The following is a 25,216-nucleotide window of genomic DNA, read 5'->3' as shown; positions in this document are numbered from 1 at the left end:
ATTGTGTTGCTGTCAACTTTTCCCTTTAGGTCTGTTAATAGTAGCTTTATATAATTTGCTGCTCCTGTGCTATGTGAATATATATTAATAAGTATTATATCTTCTTGCAGGAATGTCCTTATTATCATTATATAATGCTCATGTTTTTCTCTTGCCCTCTTTTTTGTTTTCAAGTCTGTTTGATATAAGTATGGCTACACTCACATTTTTTTGCTTGCTATTTGTTTGGAGCATCTTCTTCCATTCCTTCTCTCTGAGCCCATGTTTGTCTTTAAAAGCTGAGATGTGTTTCCTGGAGGCAGCATCTTGTTGAGTCTTGGTTTTAATCCATCCAGCTGCTCTGTGTCTTTTGATTGTGAATTCAATCCATTTACATTTAGAGTGATTATTGATATATGAGGGATTAATAGTGCCATTTTATCTTATGTTTTCTGTTTGCTATATATTTACATTTTTTCTTCTTTCTTGTATTTCTGACTGTCATTTCAGTTTGGTGGTTTTTTGTGATGGTTTTCTCTTTATTTATGATTTGTGACCTTCCTCTGATTTTTTTGTTTTGTGGTTACCATGAGGTTTGTATAAAAGATCTCCTAGATGAGATGGTCCATTTTCTGATAGCCTCTTACTCCATTAGACTAGGCAGGTTCTGTCTTTTCCTCTTACCTTTCTATGTTTTTGTTGTCACAAATTATTCTTTTTTATGTTGTGAGTTTGTCACCAAATTTAAGTGGTTATAATTATTTTTGATTCTTCCTTTACCTTTATCCTTTGTGGTATAATTATGTGTTTACTAACATATTTTCTGTCTATTTATCTCCTCACTCAAAGCTTTGTAAACTTTTGCCTTTTTGTTTCAAGTAGGAGGGTTCCTTTCAATATTTCTTATAAGGCAGGTCTGGTGACAATGAATTCACTTAGTTTTGTTTCTCTGGGAAAGCTTTTATTTCTCTTTCATAGCTGAAGGATGATCTCACTGGATAGAGTATTCTTGGCTGATTGTTTCTGTCTTTCAGTATTTTGAATATCCTTCTATTCCTCTTGGCCTATAGGGTTTCTGCTGAGAAAGCCACTGAAAGCCTGATGGGAGTTCCTTTGTAGGTTATTTTCTTCTCTCTTGCTGCCTTTACTATTCTTTCTTTGTCATTGACTTATGACAGTTTTAATATTACATGCCTTGGAGAAGGGCTTTTTGCATTGAGATAATTAGGAGTTCTATTAGTTTCATGTATTTGTATGTCCATTCCTTCCCCAGGTTTGTGAAGTTCTCAGCTATTATTTCTTTGAATAAGCTCTCTGCTCTTTTGTTCCTCTCTTCTCTTTCTGGTATGTATGTTATCCTTATGTTACTTATCCTAATTGAGTTGGGTATTCTTGTAGAATTTCTACATTAAAAAAAAAAATCTTAGTTCACTCACCTCCTCCACGTCAATTATCTCTAGATTTCTTTTTTTCTTTAAGGTATGTTTTTTGGTGAGGAAAATTGGTCCTGAGCTGACATCTGCTGCCAATCTTCCTCCTTATTTTTTCTCCCCACAGTCACAGTACATAGTTGTATATCCTAGTTGTAAGTCCTTCTAGGTCTTCTATGTGGGCTTCCACCACAGCATGGCTTGATGAGCAGTGTGTAGGTCTGCACCCAGGATCCGAACTGGCAAACCCGGGGGCTGCTGAAATGGAGTGCATAAACTTAATCACTCAGCCATAAGGCTGGCCCCCATTTCTAGATTTCTATCTTTGAACTCACTAATTCTCTCTTCCATATGGTCTGCTCTATTTTTAATGTTTTCTACATTGTTTTTCATCTCATTAATTGTGTCCTTCATCTCCAGAATTTCTGTTTGGTTTTTTTATTTAGAGTTTCAATCTCTTCAGTGAAGTATTCCTTCTGTCCATTAATTTCATTCCTGAGCTGACCAAACTGTCTTTCTGAGTTTTTTTGTAGCTCATTGAGTATCTTCATGACAGCTATTTTGAATTCTCTGCCAGTTTGATTGTAATCTTCTCTGACTTCAAGTTTGGTTTCTGAGTAGCTGTCATTTTCTTTCTCTCCTGCCATGTTACTACAATTCTTGGTGGTGTTTGATGAATTGATCCTCTGTCAGCACATTGTGGTAGTACTCACCTTTCTTATTTGAGTATAGCTTTTGCTACTTTGGTTCTGAGCTGCTTCTGGTTGTATTTAAGAGCCTACACTTTCACTCTCCACTGCCTCTGCCAGAGGCATCATCAGTGCCCTCCTTGTCCCGCTTGTCCCCCTGAGGTTGCCAGTGCATTGCTGCTGCTGATGTTACTGCAGTCTCAGGTGTTTCCACTGGGGTCACCATGCTGAAAGCATTTCTGCTACTTCTGGGGTTGCCTGAGTCTCATGTCCTCTACTGTCTTTCTGTGGGCTCTCCACATTCTCAGATGCTGCTGCTCCTTGTACCAGCTGTGCTGCTGCTCCAAGGTTGTCTGGGGGTGCTGGTTGCTCTGCTGTCAGGGTTCTGGGTTCTTGGGTGTTGCTGCTGCTGCCAAGGGCCTAGGGACCTTGGGATTTGTGAGCAGCCCCTGTGGCAGTGGAAGCTAGTGTCAGGGGTGCGGCAGCTGGGTTACCACTTCTGCTGTGGTTCTTGAAGCCTCTGGTCACAGGTTCACCTGCTACTCTGGGGTTGAACAAAGTCTAAGCAAGGAGAGATCATTATTCCCGTTCACTCATGCAGCCTCTGTTCTCTGGTGCTAGCTGGCATGTTTTTAAAAATCAGGTCATGGGTGCACAACCCCAGGAGAATCTGAGTTTTGCATGTTGCCCCCCAAGTTGGAAAGACCTAGCCACTGCTAGGGGAGTGGGAGGAGGCACCCACATTAGATTGCTGGGAGATGGGCAGGGACGAAGCCATGCCTAATGTATTTGGTCCTGGTGGGTCTGCTTGCAGTCGTATGGGCTGGGTCCACTAGGGGAGAGGCAAGGACCAACCCACACCATGGTTTCTGCTCTCCCAGAGTCTGCTCACAGACACACATGTCAATGTGAGGATCCACACCCTGGATCACTGCTGAAAGGAAAGGGGTAGGGGCTGCTCTCATGTTTCCACTTCTTACCAGAGATCCAATCCACCCACCTTCAGATGTCTAGATGCATAGATCTCTTAGGCATCCTCTTGTGCTCTGCAGGGAATCCTCTGTTGGTCAATGGATGTCCAATTGGTTGTAACTTAGAAGGGAGAGACAAAGGGAATAACTCACTCTGCCATGATGCTGACATCACTTCCACATTAATTTTTCACAGAGAAGAACTACATCCTGAAATTCTTATAAGTGCGCAATGTTCTTTCATGGGAGTGTTATAATGCATTCAGGTTATACAGCTGAGCTATCAAGCTAATGGGTATAATATGCAATTTCTTACAGACATAATTACCTACACTTCTTCTGTAGAAAAATGACACAAATGTGTCAATAATTACATTATACAAAATTAAGCATTTTAAACTAAGCAGTAATGTTTGAAATTGTAGCCAATACCCACCATGAAACCCCATATTTGCTACCTCTAGGTAAGAAGGTGCTTGCTGTGAAGGAAGCAGCAAGGCAATCACATCTTCTGCAGCCAAGTGCCAACATTGAGAGATGCACCTGATTAAGTGACTCCATGCACTTGAGTAGAGAGGAAAGGAAAACCAATTCCAAGTTTAGTATGATCCTTTTTGCCCTGTAATGAATTTACCTCCTCCTTTCACTGCAACTCTAAATGAGGCACAATTTACATCAAGCACCAAAATTTGTTACTTATGGAAGTAACTTCTCTCAATTGCCTGAATCATTAACTTCTTTTATTTATCTATATATGGGCCTTGTTCTGGAAAGTATTTAAGACAGGAAACATTAATTGTTTCTAGGTTAAGACTTGGGATGACTCACAAGACTGGGCAATGTCAGTAGGGAGAACACACAAACACCTAAGTTCCAAAGGCAACTGCATCCCATCATAAGTATTAATGGTACCTACTCTGAATGATGCCTTATGCTAGGAGCTGGGGATACAGAGGGGAGTACAACAGAGAAGCGAGTGATGGAGCCTACATTCTGAAGGGGTACCCAGCACCAAAAGTGAAGTTAACATGCCAGGTAGCCTGGCAAAGATCAAGTCTAATTGGAGAAGAGACGCTCTGAGTCTTGATATTTGCCTCCAAACATCTGAATAACCATATTTTATAAGAAAAAAGAAGCAAATCGTGTGGCTATAGGCCATAAATGGATACTCTGGGTGAAAGTCAGAAGGATGCCAATATGGGCCAATAAAAGAAAGAATTTTTAATAAATAGACTTGTCCAAGAATGGAATAGAGCGTATTGTAAGGTAACGAGCTCCCAGTCACAAGAGGCACCAGCAGAGGTGGAAAGACTCATTCGGTATGTTACCTAGAAGTTGGCTGTGATGGGTAAAAGCAGATGCTCAGGAACATTGGAGATTCCTTCCCATTTTATGATTCAGGAGACTTCAAACACAAAAAATACCTTGACCATCTCAGCCCTCATAATTTCACCTTTAAATAGAAGCTTTAATGATCATATAATGATATAATAGGCCATAATTTCTTTGGTTTCCTTTCATTCAGAGTCAGAAACACTAAGCACTGATTTCTGATCACTATGCTGTGTTTTGAGCACCAAGTGGCTTCAAAATGCCAACTGCCTCTCTAAAAATCTTTTAAATAAAAAAGCACTGTAGTAATTGCCAAGGCATACCAGCCATGAGGCCAAAGGCAGGTCTGCAAATACTACTGATATTGGAAGCACTCTCTTGATTAGGCAGAATTTCTATGGTGGCCCCTAATAATGTCCTGCCCTAATCCTTGGAACCTATCACCGTGATGAGAGAACAGTCTCATGCTTCTGCTGTGCTACGTGGCACAGTTGACCTTCACACAGGGAGGTTATCTTGGATTATCCAGCGTGGCCAAACATAATCATGTGAGCCCTAGAAGCTAAGACCTTTCTCCAGCTGGTGGCAGAAGAGAAGTAAGAGAGAGTCAGAGCATGAGAAGAATTCGATGCACCATTGCTGGCTTCAAGATGCAGGGGGCCACATGACAGGGAATATGGGTGACCTCTGGAAGCTGAGAGTAGCTCCTGGCCAACAGCCAAAAAAAGGGGGACTTCAGTTCTACAACTGAAAATAACTCGATTCTACCACCAGCCTGAATCACGTTGGACACAGATTCTTGCCCTGAGCCTCTAGATAACAGCCCAGCCCAGCCGATGCCTTGATTTTGGCTTTGTGATTCCCTGGGCATAGGACCCAGCTGAGCCCACCAGACTGCTGGTTATAGAGCTAATAAATGGGCATTCTTTTAAGGCACTCACTGTGGTCATTTGTTACACACCAGCAGATAACCAATCCGGAATCCAAATGGTGAAGATGAAACGTTTTAAACCAGACCTAAGAGTTGGAATGACCGACTCTCATGGGGCCACACCTCCACCAGCTAAGTGAACCAGGTGAGTCCAGTCCCTGAGGAGTCTGAGGAAAGTGCACCCTGGTTGACTTAGGTGAATTCATGGTGAGAAAAGGCCCAACTCCACCTCACACTCGTAAAAATGGCTATCATCAAGAAGATTAAAAAAAACAAGTGTTGCGAGGATGTGCAGAAAAGGGAATCCTTGTGCACTGTTGGTGGGAATGTTAACTGATGCAGCCACTATGGAAAATGTTATGGAGGTTCCTCAAAAATTAAAACTGGAAGTACCATATGATTCAGCAATGCCACCTCTGGGTATATTTCCCAGGATATTGAAGACATATATGTGCTCCCATGTTCACAACAGCCAGTATATGGAAATGACCTAAGTGTCCATCAATGGATGAATGTATAAAGAAGATATGGTCTATTTATACAATGGAATAATTTTCAGCTATTAGAAAGAAGGAAATCTTGTCATTTGTGACAACATGGATGGACCTTGAGGGCATTATGCTAAGTGAAATAAGCCAGACAGAGAAAGACAAATACTCTATGGTTTCACCTGTATGTGGACTCTAAAAATTCTGAACTCATAAAAACAGGGAGTAGGAAGGTGGTTACCAGGGGCTGGGGGTGGGGGGAGGAATTAGCGAGACATTCCTAAGGGGTAAAGACTCACCACTAAAAGATGAATAAGTTCTGAAGATCTAATGCACAGCCGAGTGATTGTATTATATACTTAAAATTGCTAAGAAAGTAGATCTTAAATGTTCTTATCACAAAAAAGAAATAATTATGTGACACAGTAGAGGTATGATCTAACACTATAGTGGTAATCATATTGCAGTATATAAATAGATCAAATCAACACTTTACATCTAAATCTTAGACAAGGTTATATACCAATTATATCTTGATTAAAAAAAGAAGGAAAGGCCTAACTCATTCCCACAAGAAGGCCGGGGGGAAGGCACAAGGCGAAGCCCCAGTGGTGGCTCTTGGTGATCAATGCTGGGTGAGACTCTCCGGCTCCTCAGACGAGGGGGCTGCCCTGCAGCTGGTGACAATGGGAGTGGAAGGTGAATGATGAGGAAACACCTGGGGACCTACTGTAATTTCAGGTGTGCAATGAGTGTTCCTGACACCCAGATGTACACTGCTCTGCTCAGGTTTATGTTCTGTGGTGACAGCTCTCAGAGAGGAAGAAGGTGGGAGCTGGGGACCAGGGAAGCCCTTGCCAGCTCCCTCTCCAAGGCCAAGACTGTGTTTATCTCCTGAGCTTGAAATTCACACAAAAGCAGAGCCGCCTGTTCTGGACCACTGCACATTCTGGCAGCCTTGGGCGTAACGAAACTTCTCACCACACAGGGCACATCTCCCCTGGAGTAGTGCACTAGCCTCCTAAGGGGTCTCCCTGCCTTTGCTCCTGTCGCCCTGGGCCTACTCTCAACGCAGCAACTGAGGGATCCTCTTAAGACACATAGTCTGAGCTGGCCAGCCTCTACCAGAGCCTTTCAGTGGCCCCCAAGTTCTCCCAGTGACCTGTAACACCCTCCTGGTGGGCCCCAACTCCCTCTCTGGGCTTCTCTCCCAGCCCTCTCCCCTCACTCACTCCACTCCCTCATGTTCCTCAAACACACCATACTCTCTTCTGCTCTAAGACCTCTGAGCCTCTTCTCCTTTCCAGGAACACTCTTCTCCCAGATATCCACTTGGCTCTCTCCCTCATTTCCTTCAGCCTCTGCTCAGATATCACCTCAGGAGAGAGACCTTCCCAGACCACCTATGGAGAACACCCCTCTTCCCTCTCTGCTGCACTCTAACCCCTTACCCAGCTTATCTTCTACACAGACCTCATCAGCACCTGTCATGACTTTTATTTGCATGAGTGTTTGCTTCCTGTCAGCCTCTCCCCACAGAGCAGAAGCCCCACAAGGTTATCTCGTCTGGTCCACCACTGTTTCCCAAGGTCCCCTCTGGCCACCTGGCACAGCGAATATCTGCTGAATGAATGAATGACAGGAAGTCTTCTAGAAGATGTTGGGTGGTCAGACTGGGTCAGCTAGAGTCAAACAGCAAGCAATACTGGGTTCTGGAGACACCAATATAGTGGATGTCAGAGTTGCTGCATGAAGTTCAAAGACAGACTTTCCCTATTCATTCTTTCAGTAAACAATTTCCACGCATCTACTTTGTGCCAGGTGTCTATTCCTCTCAGGAGAATTTCTTCCATGTCGGATAAGGAGAGCACCTCTCCTATAATAATGCACCTTGAAACAGGTATTTTACAATGATTCTCATAGTACAATGGAATAGTCTAGAAATACCCATGCTATTGGGAACTCGTGTAAAATGTGTCATACATATATAAACACATGAGAATGTTCAGAACTGCTAACTTGCAAGGTCTCTCTTGCGTTTTCCAGCCTAATCATTTCCTCAGATTACCAGCTTGTTTGTCTTCTTTGGGCTCCTCAATTTAGAATGAGTCCACAAGGAGGAATTTCCCCCTCCAGTCAGATCAGAGAGTGCTCAAGGACATGGAGGCCATGGAAACCCGCTGGTGACTCAGGAATGCTCTATGATTAGCCAGGTGCCAAGGCCATCTGATCGGCAGCTGGGGCCATGCTGTTTACTAAGAGGATGACTTACAGATGGGAGGGGAGTTGTGTAGGCTTAGCAGAGGCTCAAGAGGACAGGTGGGGTTGGGAGAAATGGGAGAGCCACCAAGGTCATCCTAATAAAGTGATCAGGTTTCCACCTCATGACTCTACAGCTGCACCTGGACTGCATTCTCAGCACAAGAACCACGTTCTCAAAAAGGTCAGCTTCAAAATCATCAAAAAGTGATCTGCTCATGGTGCTGCTTGAGCACATCATGAAGAATATTTGCAAACAGTCTTCTCTTCTCTTGGCAGATTCCCCTTGAGTTGCCTAAATTTTTAAGTTCCTTCCCAGGACGTGGGAAGAAAATTTCCTGCACCGTGGGCTTACAGATCTGGAGAAGGCAGGTTCTTCGTGATCTCACAGATGTGGCTGTGGAAGAGCCTGTGAGAGCCCCGGAGGCCCCACCACATAGAAGCCTCATCCTGGAACAGACAGACAAACACCTACTGGAGGAACGTCAAAGGGGAAGGTGGAGTGTGCTGAGGACAACTTGAGCAACCACACCAACTTGTGATGAATGTCCACTGCCTGCCAGGCCCGGGCAGCTGCAGTGCCGACGGCTCTGACCTCTTCAGCTGCAGCAGCAGGACGACCACCTCAACCCTGGACGGGTCTGCGAATGGTCCCGGCCTGTCCTGTTCTCAAAGAAAAGCGTTCCAAAAACTCCAAAAGCCCCTAAATCTTTAGCTGGCTCTGTGTACTTAAGAGTTTACTATTTATTAAGAAAAAAATTTAAAGCTAACAACCAGTTTGTAATGGCCCAAACTGTCTATCCACAGTAGAAAAAATAACTAAATAATGTCATATTCATAGAATTGACTCCCATACATCAGTGAGAATTAAAGAATTACAACTGCAAGCAGCAACAAGGATGCATCTCAAAAACACGACAGTGCACACAGGGAGCCAGATGCAAGAAGACAAACGAGTGCCGACGTCACAATGCGTTTATGAGAAATTCTATGAAGTTCACCAACAGGCACCTCTAACCTATGGTGTTGGAAGCCAGGATGGTGGTCACCCTCCAGCAGTCGCATCCGAGAGGAGGCATGAGGAGGGCTTCTGGGGTGCCAGTCATGGGGTGTTTCTGGATCTGGGTGCTGTCACCCCAGAGTGTTCTCTTTACAAAGTGTGTCAGGCTGTACACTTATAATTTTACTGTACACTTATAATTCTTTTCCATCAGCATGTCATACTTCAATTGTTAAAAAAGCAGTTCATTGATTGTTCTTTTGAATCTTCTTAATAAACATGTACTGAGTTTACACTGGCCTGCGAACCCCCATAGGACTGGCCCTATTGTCTCTCTCACCTCATCTCCTGCTGTTCGTTCACTTGTTCACTCGACTCTTAACTGTTATCCTCTCACACCACCCCAGGGTCTTTGCACTGGCTGATGCTTCTGCTTGGAATGATCTCCCCACAGATATCTGCAGGGCCTGATTTCTCACCTCCTGCACATTTTATTCTAATGCAAGGGATTGACGAACTGCAGCCTGTGGCCAAACTTGGTCTCCCGCCTATTTCTGTAAATGAAGTTTCATGAGACACAGCCATGCTCATTCCTTTATGTAATGTGTAGGGCTGCATTTGCACTAGGACGTTGTTGAGCAGTTGGCCAGCAAAGGCTAAAGTAAAGTATGTACTATCTGGCCCTTTGCAGAAAGGGTTCGCCAAGCCCTGCTCTGAGGCCACCTTCCCAGGGAGGGCTTCCCTGACCTCGTTTAGAACTGGAATCCACTGGATGTGGAGAAAAGGGGACCCTTGTGCACTGCAGGTGGGAGTGTAAGTTGGGGCAAACAGTATGGAAAACAGTATGGTAGTTCTTCAAAAAATTAAAGAGAGAATTACCATATGATCCAGCAATTCCACTTCTGGGTATTTACTGAAGGAAAAAAATCACTACATTGAAACGATATCTGCATCCCATGTTCGCTGCAGCATAATTCACAATAGCCAAGACATAGAAACAAACTAAGTTTCCATGGATGGAAGAAGAAGAATATTATTCAAACATAAAAAAGAAGGAAATCCTGCCATTTGCAACAACATGGATGGACCTTGAGGGCAATATGCTAAGTGAAATAAGTCAGAGAAGGACAAACCTCATACGATCTCATTGATATGTGGAATCTAAAAATAAAAGAATGCATAGAGACAGAGAACTGATTGATGGTTGCCAGAGGCGGAGGCTGAGTGGTAAGTGAAATGGATGAAGGCCGTCAAAAGGTACAAACTTCCAGTTACAAGATGAATAAGTCCTGGGGATGTAACGTACTGCAAGTGCACGCTAGCAAAAATTTCAAGAGAAACTGGAATCCATCCCCGCTCCCCTTCCTTCCCACTTTGCCCCTCCCCTCTACATTTCACCCAAAGCATTTACCAACAACTGGCAGACTCCAGATATTACTGTTGTTGTTGTTGTTTTAAATGTTTTGGTCTCCCCTCAGGAGAATGTAAGCTCCATGAGGGCAGGGCTTTCTGTGTGCTTTGTTCTCTGACTGTGATCCTAGCACCTCAAGCAGGGCCGCACACAGAGTGATAATTCTATAAACGTGTGGGAGCAGTGAGAGCACTGGACTCAGCTGATGTGCCAGGTGCTATGCTGACCAACTCTATAATCTTTAGCTCATTTATATTCTTTGCCTCATTTAGAGGATTTTTTTCCTTGTGTGGGTAGGTCTCAGTTAAAATGAGATCTTTGGCAGGTGTAATTTCTTTTAAAATTTCAGTGGATTAGGGGTAGCAGCAGCCATAGTAGAAAGTACTCAATATTAGCATCTGACACTTAAAGAGTGGGGATGAGCTTAAGAAAGAGAGGGGTGTGATATTAGCTTTGTCTACTTTAAGCCAAAACAAATTGAAAAGCTGAAGAGCCCCTGTCAAGAAAGAACCATCCTTGGGAGCAGCTCATATGATCATGGGGTCCTATGGCCCTCATCCTGGGAAAAGCAGGAGCTGATGGCAGCAGAGTTTGAATTCTTGGCTCACTTCCAGAGTTATTTTCCAATTCCTCAGTAAATCTTCACTTTCTCTCACAGTGAAACAGATCCAAGGATGGGATCTCTCAGTATTACTTCTTACAGCTACCTGTGAATTTACAACTATCTCTAAATAAAGAATTTAATTAAAACTACGTTTCCAAGGTTTGGCTCTGCTTATCTCTTCATTCTTGAGGACAAAGGAAAGCTGGAAAACACACACATTCTTCTGTGCTGTGGGCCTGACGTACAGTGTCTTCATAAAAACGCTTGTGGCCTTAGAAACTTCATAACTAATGTTGTAGGTATGACAGGACAACTCTGTAACTTACTTTTAAAAGCAAATTGCTTTGAATCTTCATTTTCCTAGTGGATCGTGTGGTAATTAAAAACGGCCAGTTCAGCAGAAGGCCAACTCTGACAGTGGCTAACAGAGTGAGGGCCTGGGCAGTGGTTCGGTCACCGTCCACCATCCCCAGCCCTACAGATGGAAAAGGCTCAGGGTGGGGGGTGCCCCTGGACATGAGGCTGCCTGAGGAGAGTCGGGCTCCAGAGACAGCCCCACTCTCCTCACCTGTTCAAATGTTAACCCCAACAGAACGTCCAGCCACCTAAGGAAAAACACATTGTCAAGATGCAGGTTGCAGCCATCAGGGAAATGCAAATCCAAGCCACAGTGCAAATCTACTTTACCATGTCACACCCACTAGGATGGCTACAATCAATAAGTGAGATAATAGCAAGTGTTCCTGGTGAGGATGTGGAGAAATCACAGCCCTCACACACTGTCGGTGGGAATGTAAAATAGTCCAGCCTCTGTGGAAAACAGTCGGCCAGTTCTTCAAAATTTAAACTTACAGTTACCACATAAACCAGCAATTCTAGCCACTCCTGGGTAAATGAAAACATACATCCACACAAAAATGTGCACACACGCGTTCACAGCAGCAGTATTCATAAGAGCCAAAAAGTGGAAACAACTCAAATGTCCATCAACCAATGAATGATCAGTACACTGTGGTAGATCCATACAATGGAATCTCATTCGGTAATAATAAGAAATGAAGTCCTGATACACACGACAATGTAAAGGAACCTGGGAAACCTTATGCTAACTGAAAGACTCTAGTCGCAAAGACCACACGTTCTAGGATTCCATCATATGATCTGTCCAGAACAGGCAAATCGATGGAGACAGGAAGCAGATTAGTGGTTGCCTAGGGCCGGGAGAAATGCAGAGGTTGGGTGAGCGACAACCACGGCGGCTGATGTCTCCTTGGAGGGAATGAAGTGTTCTAAAATTGACTGTGGTGACGGTCTCACAACTCTGTGAATATACTGAACACCACTTTAAATGGGTGACTTGTATGGCATGTATTTTATATCCCAATAAAGCTGTTAAACAAACAGATGTGAGAGGATGCCGCTCAGAGACTCTGAACAGGCCTGACCCTCATTCACAAGATGCACCTGGTCCCTCTTGAAAGTTCTGCCCTGGCCCAGTTACCTCACCAGCCTGAGCCTGGCTGTAGGGCCTGCATCTCCCAGGTTCTCCTCCTTCCCTGCTTAGTGACTGACTTAGGAAACGACCATAAACTGAAGGTGAGGGCTTTTACAAAATACAACGCACCGTATAAATTCACCATAATCAGCTCAGTTGGTCCCCAAACAGCATAAATCCGAGGAGGGGGGGAAAGCAATGGGACCCGGAGAAGGAAGGAGTTTGCCAGGACGAGGGCACTCATTAGCCCTCTTCTCTCGGCTGGAGGTCTCCTGGTAGGAAAATGCATCAGACTGAGCACTCTCTGGGCACCCAGAAGGGGAAAATGGCTCTCGGGTATTTGGCAACACATGACATAACAAAAATAAAAAGACTCACAACACGCAGGGGCCATCCGGAGAGCCAGGAAAGAAAAACGAAAAGGTGAGACACAGGGCTGATGGCTGAAGGGTGGTTTTCTCTCCCCCATTCATTAACAGGAAAATAAATGAGTAACTGCTGAACCTCTCGACTTTAACTTCACGCACAATTTTCAGTTAGGATTCAATGCCAGGGAGCGTTTCTGCCTCTGCACCTAAATGATTCACAACTGCTCAAAACATCTCCCATAAACCTGCATCAGGGATAAACGTGCTCCGCAGCACTCTGTTGACGGGCTCTGTGTGTGTGTGGGTGCGTGTGTGCGCGCATGTGTGTGTGTGTGTGTGTCCATCTCAGTTCCTGAAGAGCAGGTGTCTGGTCTCCTACCATTGCCAGACCTCACCTGGAAGGCGGAAACCTGCTCTTTGGCCGGCCCCCTTTCTGAAGGTACCACTTAGCCTGACATCTCTAGGGATTACACTTTAGTTTGTTAAACTTCTTAGTCTTGGACAGAGCAGGGTTCAAATCTCAGCCCCCCACTCACTGGCTGTGGGACTTGGGACAGGATACATCTCTGTGGCCCATTTTCCGCACCTGTAACACAGAGACATGAATTCCCACTTCATAGGGCTGCTTCTAGGATGAAATGAAAGGAAAGGAGCTTAGCAGGGGGGCTGGCACTGTAGCAAGTACTCAGTGGACTGTGGCAGTCCCTGTCACCACTGTCATGACTATTTGGTAAAGCGTGTTCACGTATGGATTCTTTCAGCTAACCAATGTTTGTGTTGAGCACCTGTGGTGTCCCAGGCGCTGGGGATGTTCTAGACCCTGGGAGGCAGCAGCATCCCTGGCCCCCCTCTACCTGGGAAGACAAGCAAGCAGGCACCCGAAGAAAGGAGTTAATAAACAGCCATAAGTGCTATGAAAAAGTGACAAGGAGCAATGTGATCTGGAGTGTCACTTTAGAGAGAAGACTCAGACAGTGTGTGTGATGGGGCATTAAAATTGTGTGGTTCCGTAAATGCTCACTGGTTGATCAACTGATCGACTGGAGAACCTTTCTAAGCTCTCCTGCAAAAGTGAGGCCAGGGACCAGTGGACGGACATGCACCTGATACCCTCGCTGCATCCCGCTCACACACTACTGAGAAATCTCCAGGCCTTCCCTTTCCGCTTTCCTCCTCGCTGAGGCCAGGCCCCTTTCTTCTTGTTCCCACTGTCTCAGGTCCTCGGGGATCTATGTAAATGACTATTCCTTGAAAGGAATCTCACATGTCAGATGTCTTTCAGCTTCTGTGACTCTTCTTCACACATCACTGAGGGAGTCCAATTTTAAACAGGGTCCTTGGGACGAAAGGTCCTCTCTGAAGACATCCTGAGTCTGAAAGACACAGAGATAAGCAGAGAAGGGGGAACAGCATTTATTCCAGTCACTCTGGAAAGGAGGAAAACAAAATGATGCAACGGAAGAAGCAGTGAGGACATTCCAAAAAACCGGGATGTGAATTCCATTCATCCAGCACAAATACAAGCCCAGGTCATTCTGGCCCATACAAACTACCCCTCCATGGGGTTGCTATTATTCCCTAATAAAAGATGGTCAACATTGTTTTCTAAAACAGAAAATTCTGGAAGGATGCACCAAAAATATCTGTGGAGAGTGGTGACCCCTAAGGAGTACATCTGGGCTCTGGTATATGAGGATGATTTATTTTTCATTGAATCATCTTTTGTATTATTTGAACTTTCACTATAATAATCATTAAAGAGAATTATTGTGCTCTATAATAATTATTAAAGAAAAAAGATATTCTCACTAAAATAAATGATGGGAAATTACTGATTTGAGAGGTGCTGCGTATTAATCAATGATTACAAGTTTTAGGAGTTACTATCCTTTGTCTAAACCATTGGATGATCCAACAATGTATAAAAAGGATTTCACACCATAATCAAGTGGGATTCATCCCAGGTATGCAAGGCAGGCTTGCCACTAAAAATCAATTAATATAGGGGCTGCTCCGGTGGTGCAGAGGTTGTTTGCACATTCCTCTTTGGCAGCCCAGTGTTCGCCAGTTCAGATCCCGGGTGCAGACCTACACACCGCTTATTAAGCCATGCTGTGGCAGGCGTCCCACATATAAAGTAGAGGAACATGACCATGGATGTTAGCTCAGGGCCAATCTTCCTGAACAAAAAAAGGAGGATCGGCAGCAGATGATAGTTCAGATCTTCCTCAAAAAAAAAAAAAAATCAATTAATATAGTCGATCACAACAACAATCTGAAAAAGAAAAATCACACGATCATATCACATAAATGCAGAAAAATCTTCTGACAAAATCCAATACCGATTCATGATAAAATCTCTCAGTAAACTAGAAATAGAGGAAACTTTCTCAACTTGACAAAAAATAGCTACAAAAAAAGCTGCAGCTCGTATCACACTCAATGGTGAGAAACTCACAGCTTTCCCCCTAGGATCAGGTACAAGGCAAGGATGTCCCCTCTCACCACTCCTTTTCAATGTCGCACTGGAAGTCCTTGCCAATGCAAAAAGGCAACAGAAGGCAATAAAAGGCATACAGCTGGGAAGGAAGTAGTAAAGCTGTCATCGGTCACAGACGACATGATCATCTATGTAGAAAGTTTGAAAGAATCAACAAAAAAACTCCTGGAACTAATAAGGGATTATAGCAAGGTTGTAGGATACAAGGTTACTACACAAAAGTCAATCTCTTCCCTATATACCAGCAATGAACAGTGGAACTTGAACTTCAATCATTGTATGTCACTTATTTCTAGAACAAAGGAAAAACATAGCAGCGGTGACCATGCTCACGTCAACAATGCCTTATCATGAGGAGAAAAGAGCCATGCAAACAGGAGTCTGGAGGCCTGGGTCCCAGTCCTCTCTGTCACTCACCAGGTTAAGTGCCCTTCTCTGCTCTGGACTTCAGGGGATCCTGAGAAAGACGCAGGCATTGGACTAAAAGTCGAAAATCCTTTCCAACTTTCTAAGTCCTCTCTGACAATAAAGGCACGTTTACCTTCTTCAAAGTGACTTACATTCTACAAATTACAAAACTAACACATGCTTACCAAGACTTCAAATGGTACAGAAGTAAATAGAGAAAGGCAGGGAAATTATCATGTGCTTCTCCCCACCTGAACTTGCAATTCCTCTCTCGTTGCAGAGTTAACACTGCTCAGAGGCTAACACGGTGCTGTCCAATATGGCAGCCACTAGCATTGCAGCTATTTACATTTAGGTTTTAGTGAATTAAAATTATACAATGTTAAAAATTCAGTACCTCAGAGATTTAGAAGTCCTCCAAATACCATGGTCTAGGATTGCTAGGTTTTTCACTTCCAGAGTCAACCTCAAAACTACAAGGTAAATTACCATAGAGGACGGATAGAAAATTCTATTGGTATCATCATTCATCTTTTTTTTCTTTGCAATTTCTTAGGAGTGAATTTTAAATTTCAAACTACAAACAGTGTCTGAACCATGCCAAACATGTGAAGGGAACGGAAGATATCTTTCAATTACCTAGTTACATTAGATGGCAAAACATTCATAAATACACAGTAAGTTGATTGCAGTTTTCATTTGGATATACATTGAGCCACATGTTGACTAGAAGAAAGTAGAGAAGAAATAAAACTCTGTCCTTAGATGACAGGTCTAAGATATCAAGGTGCTTGCTGGCCCAGAAATGCGGTCAGTGCACGGTTTTTCTCTTGTGCAATTAAAAGTGTTGTCAGTGGAGAAGAATTACATCATTTAGGCTACGAAGGAAGATTCAAAAGCAAAATAACAGTAGTATTTAGTGGTGTAGAGCAAACCTAAAAGCTAAGACACCATACCCCATCCTAACTTTGCTAAATATGCAACTATGGGCAAATTACATACCCTCTCTGGATCTCAACGTAATCAAATAGCTAATGTACACTATTTACATAAGACTCAAGGATATCAAGAGGCTTATGAGTGAAGAGAAAGGATGCTGCCAAACAAAGGACCAATAAATACCCAACAGCACCGTAACACTGTACATGACACCTATATACAGATACAGATCACATTATTTTCACAACAATGAGCAGTAATATGTGTACAGACAAGCCCCCAAAATAACATCAGCTGGCAACATCAAGGAAGAACTAGTAGCCAACGTATTAATTAGGTTTTGGTCCTCTCTTCCTTTAATACGGCTAATTATTACTGATTTTTTAAAACTGCTTAATTTTATAATCAATCCATCAAATACAATGATATTGTATTTGAATTTTTAGTTTGTATGTGAAGACCCTGGTTCAGTCAGTCCTTTTCAGACCAACGTTTACCACCAAGGCCTAGTGCCTTAAAGCAACAAATTATGCTTCTGAGGTGACAGATAACAAACCAAATGCCGATCTGTTAACATGCTAATTGCATTCCCCTGCTACAGAATGACCATATTCCAAACCTTATCATAGTATATCGATATATTCAAACAAAACTTTATTGAACATCTAAGGTCCAGGTCATTACGTTACTAATACTAGATTATTTCTTGGAGAGATTTTACAGAATTTGGATTTATTATAATTAATATTCACAATAACCCCCTGGAAAGCAAACAGAAAACAAAATTTGCCAAAGAAGACATCTGAGATATAAATCAATACTAAGCAAAGGATAAATTACTGTAGCCTAACTTGCAAAGCTGTCCCTCATATAACATGTTAACTTTCATTTGGTGCCACATTGACAGAATTTTTAAATGTATTATCTATTTAATGTTCACAACACTGTCTTAAAGGGCAACTTTCCTAGAGTGAAAATCCTGTGCTTGTAACTCAGAACCTTAAGGCTGAGAGAGGCCTTTTTCATTTGCTAGTCCAAGCCGGGAAATGAGGATTAAGAGCAGGAAAATGCTTTTCCACTGATAACTCTATTTGGCTGCCTTGTTTGCGGAAGAACATGGAGAAGCTCTTGCTCAGGTCAGAGTTGCCTAATAAAGGAAAAATGATCAAGTAGATTAGTGATTACCTAGGGCTGAGAGGATTGGGAGGAAGCGAGGGTATGACTGCTAAAGGGCTCAGGGTTTCTTTCGGGGATGATGAAAGTTCTAAAATTGATTGTGGTGATGCTCACACAATTCTGTGAATATATTAAATTTATACACTTTGAGTACGTGCGTGAATTTTACAGTATGTGAATCATATCTCAATAAAACTATTACCCAATAAAAGCAAACAACATCTTCGTATTATTTTGAAATTACTGTAAACCTCATAGATGCCCTGAAAGGATCTCAGGGACTTCCAGGGGTCCCGGAACACACCTTGAAAACCACTGACCCAGACAAAGCATCTACACTAGCTGTTGGAGGTCATCTTCCTAGAAGTCATTGCCCCCTTCCCCTTCCTCCTTCTGGAAAGAGGCCTGGGTTTTTGGTATTGACCCCTCCCCCATGCAGAACACCACCAGGAGGGAAGTTAGACCCACCCTGAGTCCCAGGGTCAGCCTCTGGTCACCTTAAGCTAATAGGTACATTCCCTTCCACTGATGACAGTCACTGGTGCAGGGTTTGCAGGGTTGGGCATGTGGCCTAGGAGGTCTGATCAGAGTGACTGCAGGACTTTTGCTTGGAATGCTGAGTCGGAAGAGGTTTCTCTCTTCCTCTGGAGGGGACCCTATGAAAACGTGAGAACTGGAACTACTACAACCATTCCAACAGCAGTCCAAGGATAAAGTCATCACAAAAGGCAGGACGGTCCTTGAACTAAGTCCTTAACTCAGGACTTCCGGATATATGAGACAGTAAATGTCCTTAATGTTAAAGTCAGTTTGAATTAGAGTTTGCTAGATGAGTGAAAGCATCCAGCTATATACTGTCCAACCGATGTGGAGCTAACAGGATTGCATTTTCCTCACAGTCAATGCACTCTGCCATTGCTTTGAGGACGTTAAGACATAAGATCTTAGCAGACCATTGAAATAACATTACTTTTTTTCAGAATATATTTAATACAAAGAGTTGGCCCATGTAATCTAGGCCTAAAAACATCAGAGCTGGGCCACAGTATTTAACAAACTGTCTCTCCCTTCTGTTCCTTTTGTGTCTGATTTTCAGTAGACCCTGAATGGCATTCTAGATGAGTTTGATAAAGAAAAGTGTGGGATTGTCCTTTTAGCAGAAAAGCGGTGGCTGGGGCCGGCCCTACAGCCAAGTGGTTGGGTTCCCGTGCTCCACTTAGGCAGCCCAGGGCTCGGATCCTGGGCGGGGACATGGCACTGCTCATTAGGCCATGTTGAGGTGGGGTCCCACACGCCACAACTAGAAGGACTCAAAACCAAAATATGCAACTATGTACTGGGGGGATTTGGGGAGAAAAATAAAAGCAGAAAAAAAAAAGAAAAGGTGTGGCCCTTAGTTGCTCTTGGCTTGGATTTTACAGCGGGATTCTCATGGAGCCCGACACTCAGCTTAGCACATATGGATGTCTGCATGTGACCATCCAATTCCTGCTCCAACAGAGAAGAAACTCAGGGAGCAGGAGCTACTCCCCTTTTTTAAAACTAAATTGATTAGAGTAGTACTCTCCATTTGGATGGTGTTTTGACACTCACAACGTGCTTTTACACACATCATCTCAGGTCTTGCACAGTCACAAACTGATAGAATTTGGGCTTAAAAATGTTAGATTCTAAGTCAAAGCCTTCCCACTACTTAGGATTACATCTAATACGCCTTCACATAATATCAAGATAACACTTGGTATTTTTCTCAGTGCTTACTGTGGCCCGGGGACTAAGCACTTGACATATGAGATGGCTTGTAGCTGCCCAGAACCCAGCAATTCAGTAAGGACTGACCTGATATTTAGTAACACAAACTAAGAAGAGTTATCCAATAATTTTTCTTGTCCTGGAATTTGATCACACAGAGATTCCCTGAAATAAGCCAGGGTTTACGTAACTTCTTATTAAACTCTCCTGACAGTTTTATTGTAACAATAATTGTAACTCACTTTGACCTATTCTGACAGACACTACTGCTTGCTCAGCCAACAGCCATCCCTGCCCCTCACCACAGACACACACACACACCTCTCCATTCCCCCCATAATGGCAAAGTCCATCTCTCGTTATAGAGAGTGAAGAGTGAAGACACCAGACACACACCATCCTAGACTCTTCTGCAGCTAGGGCATGGGTATATGACCCAATCCTGGCCAATGGGATCCAAGGAGAAGATTTATGAGGGCCTCTAGAAAAGGTGTTCTTCCATGATTAAAAGGAATGCATGAGGAAATACCACCTTTTATATGGTGGATGTGGTAGTGCCTAGCGACATCCAGAATTACTGCAGCGATCTCATAATCATGATGACTGGGTGACATAAGTGGTGTGCTGAGGATGGCAGAGTGGAAAGGTGGAAAGCGTCTGGGTCCATGCAGAGCTGCTGAAAAACACTGAAGCTGTCCTACCTCTGGACTTCTCCTTAGGTAAGATAATAAGTGTCCTTACTATTGAAGCCATGTTAGCTGGCCTGCTGTCTTACTTTCAGCCAAAAGCATCCTAACTCTCAAGTCTTAAGAGGCAGTGCTCCAGAGAAGAAAGGGCTCCGGACTTTGAGTCAAATGACCTGGGTTCTGGTTCACTTACTTCCCAGGTGACCCAAATTGCTTCATCTCTCTGAACCTCCTTTTCCATAACTATAAGACTGAGATAAAACAAGAGAGTTATAAAAATCACAGGAGATAATAAGTATACAACCACTCTGTCAACAGCAATGTTTTACGCAAATGTAATTGATTTTATGTAATAAGTAAACCTTACACTTTTAAAACTGGAGTCATCCATCTCCCCAATTCCTTTATTTTACAAAAGAAGAAACACTGACTCCAATGTCAAATGACTCACTCAATGTCACACAACTGGTTAGTAACATAACTAAACCACACATCTCCTGATTCCCAATCTAATGTTGTCATGCTACCCTCACGCTGATAATGAGCTAGACTAAATGTTGGGCACTCATTCATTCAGCAAGTGTTTACTGAACACATACTATATGTCAGATTCTACTCTACCTACTGGGGACTCCTTGATGAAAAACAACAACAAAATATTCCTGAACTCATGGATTTAATAGTGTGGAAAGGAAGTTAATCTATATCTACAAGTATATGCTGAGTGCCTACTACATGCTAGGACTATGCTAGGATTTCTACTCAAATCCAGATCCAAATTTGCAGCCGATTCCAACAATATCAACCAAGTGTACCAGGCTTTTCTAAAGAATGAATAATGTGAAAGTCTACATATTACTCAATAAAAGTCAGGATTAAAAATAGCAGGTTCATTAGAAGGGCTTGTGAATACCATGCTGGCATCCAAAAACGCGGACAGATGGGGAAGATGGCTAGGACTCCACTCCACTTGAAAGAGGAAGACTGAATGAAAGAGGTTAGAGCTCAGCCACGTCCTTCTACAGTCTCCAGGATCAAGGGTTGGCTCAATCCGAAAAGACCAGTAGAGACCATTTAGCGACTCCTTCCCTTCCCCAGGCCTCTGTCTGGTGCCCTAGACTCTGCTTTGCTCCTTGTCAATTTGAATTCCTCTTCCACCCTACCTAAACATTCACATGCAAATGACGTGACGACAAAGAATTCCAGACCCTGTGAAAAAAGACAGAGCATGTGGCTTTTGGCATCTCCTCCTGGGAATGGCTATCAGGCTGCTGAGACCTGCCATTAGGTCGGTTGTTGGAGAGTTTTCTTTGCCAAAATACAGCACAATATATAATTTGGAAAAAGAATATTTAAAAGCTGTTGTTTTTCAAAAAGAACCCATAAACCACCTCTTGCACAGGTTATGGAGGGAGGATGTGTTCGTCACTGTGCAACAGTCCACACACTCCTTTAACCTGGTGATTCCAAGGAATGGAGGAAAAAGGCAAGGAAGGAAGGACAGATGGACTTCCCAGGGTACATACTGGTGACTCCAAAAGGTTCTTTAAAAAAAAAACTCCTTTTGTTCTCACTCTAAAACAAATGGAAAGTTTCTTGGGACCTTATACGCAGAAGCGCAATTTCAATCCCTGGGTATAGAACACTAGGAAGGTACAAGGTCCAAAATTATCAAAATAAAAACCTTTTAATTCATTTTAATTGGTTAAATGATAATTTCCACTTAGGGGCAGCAAAAGATGTGCCACAAAGTGAAACATTGGATTTTTTTTTCAGAATGCCAAAATCAACATTTTGGAACATGGCATTTTACCTCTTTGGCATCAGTTGGGCAGAACAAACTCTAACTTTCCACACTGTTATTGGGCTGGCACAATTTATTGTTTCCCAGAACACCAGACAACAAATACACGTCCTTTGGGGACGGCTTACCTATTCTAAGCAAGACATAGTCCAGAAAGGGGAAAAAGTCAGGGGCATTCCCACCAAGTGAGCCTGGAGAGGGCAGACAGAGGGCTGAGAGAGCAGAGGAGAAGTCCACAGCCCACTGCCTGCTCTTGCCCCTCATTATCGCCATGTTCAGGATGGGTTAAAGGACTTGTACATGCACTTTAGGACTTAAAGCAAAGAGCACAATCACTCTCTCTGGATCACAGGACAGTACACGGCAAACGTTTGTGTGCAACCCTGTGGCAGCAGGAAAACTGCCCACGCTGCTAATCCTTTCATTAAGGATTAAGCAGTGCTTAGCTCAGAATGAAATCAAGATCCTCCAGAACATTCAGTGGACAGGGAGCCCTGCATTTAAAAGACAGCTCAATCCTGGAGCTTCAAGCCTTGGAGTAGGTGAGAAGAGGAATTCCCAGAGATAAGTAAAGAAATTCGAGTCAGAAGCTAATATGCTGAGCCCTGACATGACTCTTCCAGATTGTGGGCAGCGAGTGGGTCATGGCAGCGGGCACACACCAGCCTACGTATACACGCACCGAAAGTGCACACATGCGCCTACACGCCCACACAAACACACACGCCCTAGCAGCTCACACCAGATCTCCTGCAAGCACAAAGGCACTTGCTACCCGAGGATGGGGCTGTCAGCAAAACTGCCCTCACCCAAACAGCTCTCCCTTCTCCAGCTTGGGCGAGAGCCAACGTCCATCAACAATCCAAGGGGCGTTTTTTCTCCGGGACCCAGGTCCCGCAGGGTCCCTCCCTGCCCACCTCACAGCCCTTTTCCTTTGTCTGAAACAGATTTCACAGGATTCCTTCTGAGGTAGCTCCAGTTCCGCGCAGCGGTGCCCGTCCCTCAACGCTGGAGCTCCGGGCAGCCTGGCCGCTCTCACTCCCAGGAAACTTCGCCGCCGCCCCACGCGAAAAAAGGGCACGGGAAGGGAAGCGGCAGGGAGCGGGAGCGGATCCCTGGGGCTGAGGACACCTTCGGAGCCCAGGTGCGGGAGCCAGAAACGAGGCAAGGCAGGCTGGTGCATGCCTTCTCCACGTGGAAGAAGGGAGGAAGGATAGTGGCGACACACAGGTGCCCCTGTGGGCTCTCAGAGCTCCCATTTCCTGGCGGGGTGGAGGACAGTAGGGTTAGGGTCTCCTGGCAGACAGCTGCCCAGAGCCCCAAGCCTGGCCCCAGCGAGACGTGCGCATAGCATGCTCTCCGGGAAAGAGCCAAGCCGGGTACATGCCACCGGCGCCTGTCTGGGACACTGTTCCCCATTGTTTGGTTCGCTCCCAGCCTCAGAGGGCGGAGGAAGTGAAATCTGGCTTTCCAGTTGGCACCAGGGTTCTCGCCCCTGCCAGCACACGCCCACGCGCGGAGCCCCACCTCCCGCCCCGCGCGTCCCAGGCTCCTTCGTCGTGCTCTACCCACACCTGGATGCTTCAGGAAATATCCGAATCGTTCAGTGCGTTTCACCTCCTGGGTGAGCGATTTGATGCTTGAGCTCGAAAGTGGATCCTTTTCATAGTCCTCCTGCCTCTCGGCACACAGTGGCAGGCGAACATGCACCGCGGCCCGGAGGAGCTAGCTGGAGGCTTGGGGTCGCGGCGCGCTGGTCCGCGTGGACACAGCCTCGCACACACACCATCCCGACACCGGGAGCTGCCAAGCCACAGGACATCAGTGGAGACGAGCGCCTGCGGCCACACATGCTGGACAGCCGGGGCGCGGCAGGCGGATCCCTCCCTCGCTCTCCGTCCTCCTCCCTCGCCACCGCCTTGCCTCCACCTCTCCCGCTCCTTTCCCCGCCTCCGCCCCTCGTGCGCGCTGGTGCGCCTCCCTCCGCCTGGGCTCCCTTGCACGGGACGCCCCTGAGCCCGTGACCCCCGGCGGGCGCGCGACGCCCTCACTCCCACGCGTGGTGAGCAGCAGGAGGAGAAGACGGAGGGACGGCTGGAGTTGGTGGCCTGGGCGCCCTGGCAGTGGGCTGCACTGGCGTCACTGCATCAGGCTGGGCCCGGCCGCCTCCTGCTCCAGTGGCCATTGCTCTAGGTACTGGTTGCGCTCTTCCCTGCCCGGGCTCCCCTACTCCTCCGTCCCACAGCGCCCTGCTTGGCGCGGCCCCAGGGACATGGCCGCGGGCGGGGATGGAGGGTGATCCCGGCCTACACTCTCGGGAAGGATTCCACCGCGGAAGCGGATTGTTGGACCAGGGGCGAACCCAGAAGAGTGACACAGACCTTGGCAGGGCTACACCAGGAATGTGGCTAATAGCAACAACAATCTTTGTACTCATGGGAATTTTTTTTTAAGCCTGTATTTTATTTAATATTAACCAGGAGTCAGTCTCCTCCTCTAGGAATTTCAGAGCCTTCCTTAACGCGATTTCTCGTTTATGCCTCCCAGCAGCTCCCTGTGATCTTTGGTAGCTGTACCTTAGACCCAGCAAGGGGGGCCCTATCCTGCCCCTCCCTCTTTAGGAACCTTCCTCCTGCTCCCCTTGTGGAGGGATCCGGATGGGCCCCGTCCGGATTTAGACCAATCTCTGGGTACTGGGGACTCTGGAATTCCCTGCCCGCCTCCACGGTGTTGTGGGTAGCGGATCTCCTGCCCCTCTGTCTGCCCCAGGGCGGCTCAGTCCCCCGTGTGATGTGTTCATAGGCCCAAGGAGGGGCCAAGACTCGACTCTGGAGGCAGGTGGTCGGAGGTTGGACCTGGGGGCCAGGACGTTCTGGAGTAGAAAGAGAAGGAGGGCCTCTCACCCCGCTGCCCTTCCTGAGCTGAACAGGTCATTATCACGGAGTATTTGTTAGAGGAGGGCCTTGTCGCCCTGTTCTCAGCTCTTGCTGCAGC

General features: G+C 45.1%; 1 long non-coding RNA gene across 1 annotated transcript in view; it reads right to left on the bottom strand.

Moving 5' to 3' along the window:
• LOC138920309 (uncharacterized) overlaps positions 1-24,119 on the bottom strand; it is a 32,276-nt gene extending 8,157 nt beyond the window's left edge. Inside the window, exons 1-3 of the long non-coding RNA XR_011431222.1 lie at positions 23,797-24,119; positions 14,222-14,330; positions 3,099-3,190 (exon numbers count right to left, since the gene is read on the bottom strand). This is a non-coding gene — a long non-coding RNA (uncharacterized lncRNA). The remainder of the gene's footprint in view (positions 1-3,098; positions 3,191-14,221; positions 14,331-23,796) is intronic.
• Positions 24,120-25,216: the final 1,097 nt, after the last annotated feature.

This window comes from Equus caballus, chromosome 23 (assembly GCF_041296265.1).
Source record: "Equus caballus isolate H_3958 breed thoroughbred chromosome 23, TB-T2T, whole genome shotgun sequence".
Classification (NCBI taxonomy): Eukaryota; Metazoa; Chordata; class Mammalia; order Perissodactyla; family Equidae; genus Equus; species Equus caballus.
This window is presented reverse-complemented; position numbering and strand designations above follow the sequence as displayed.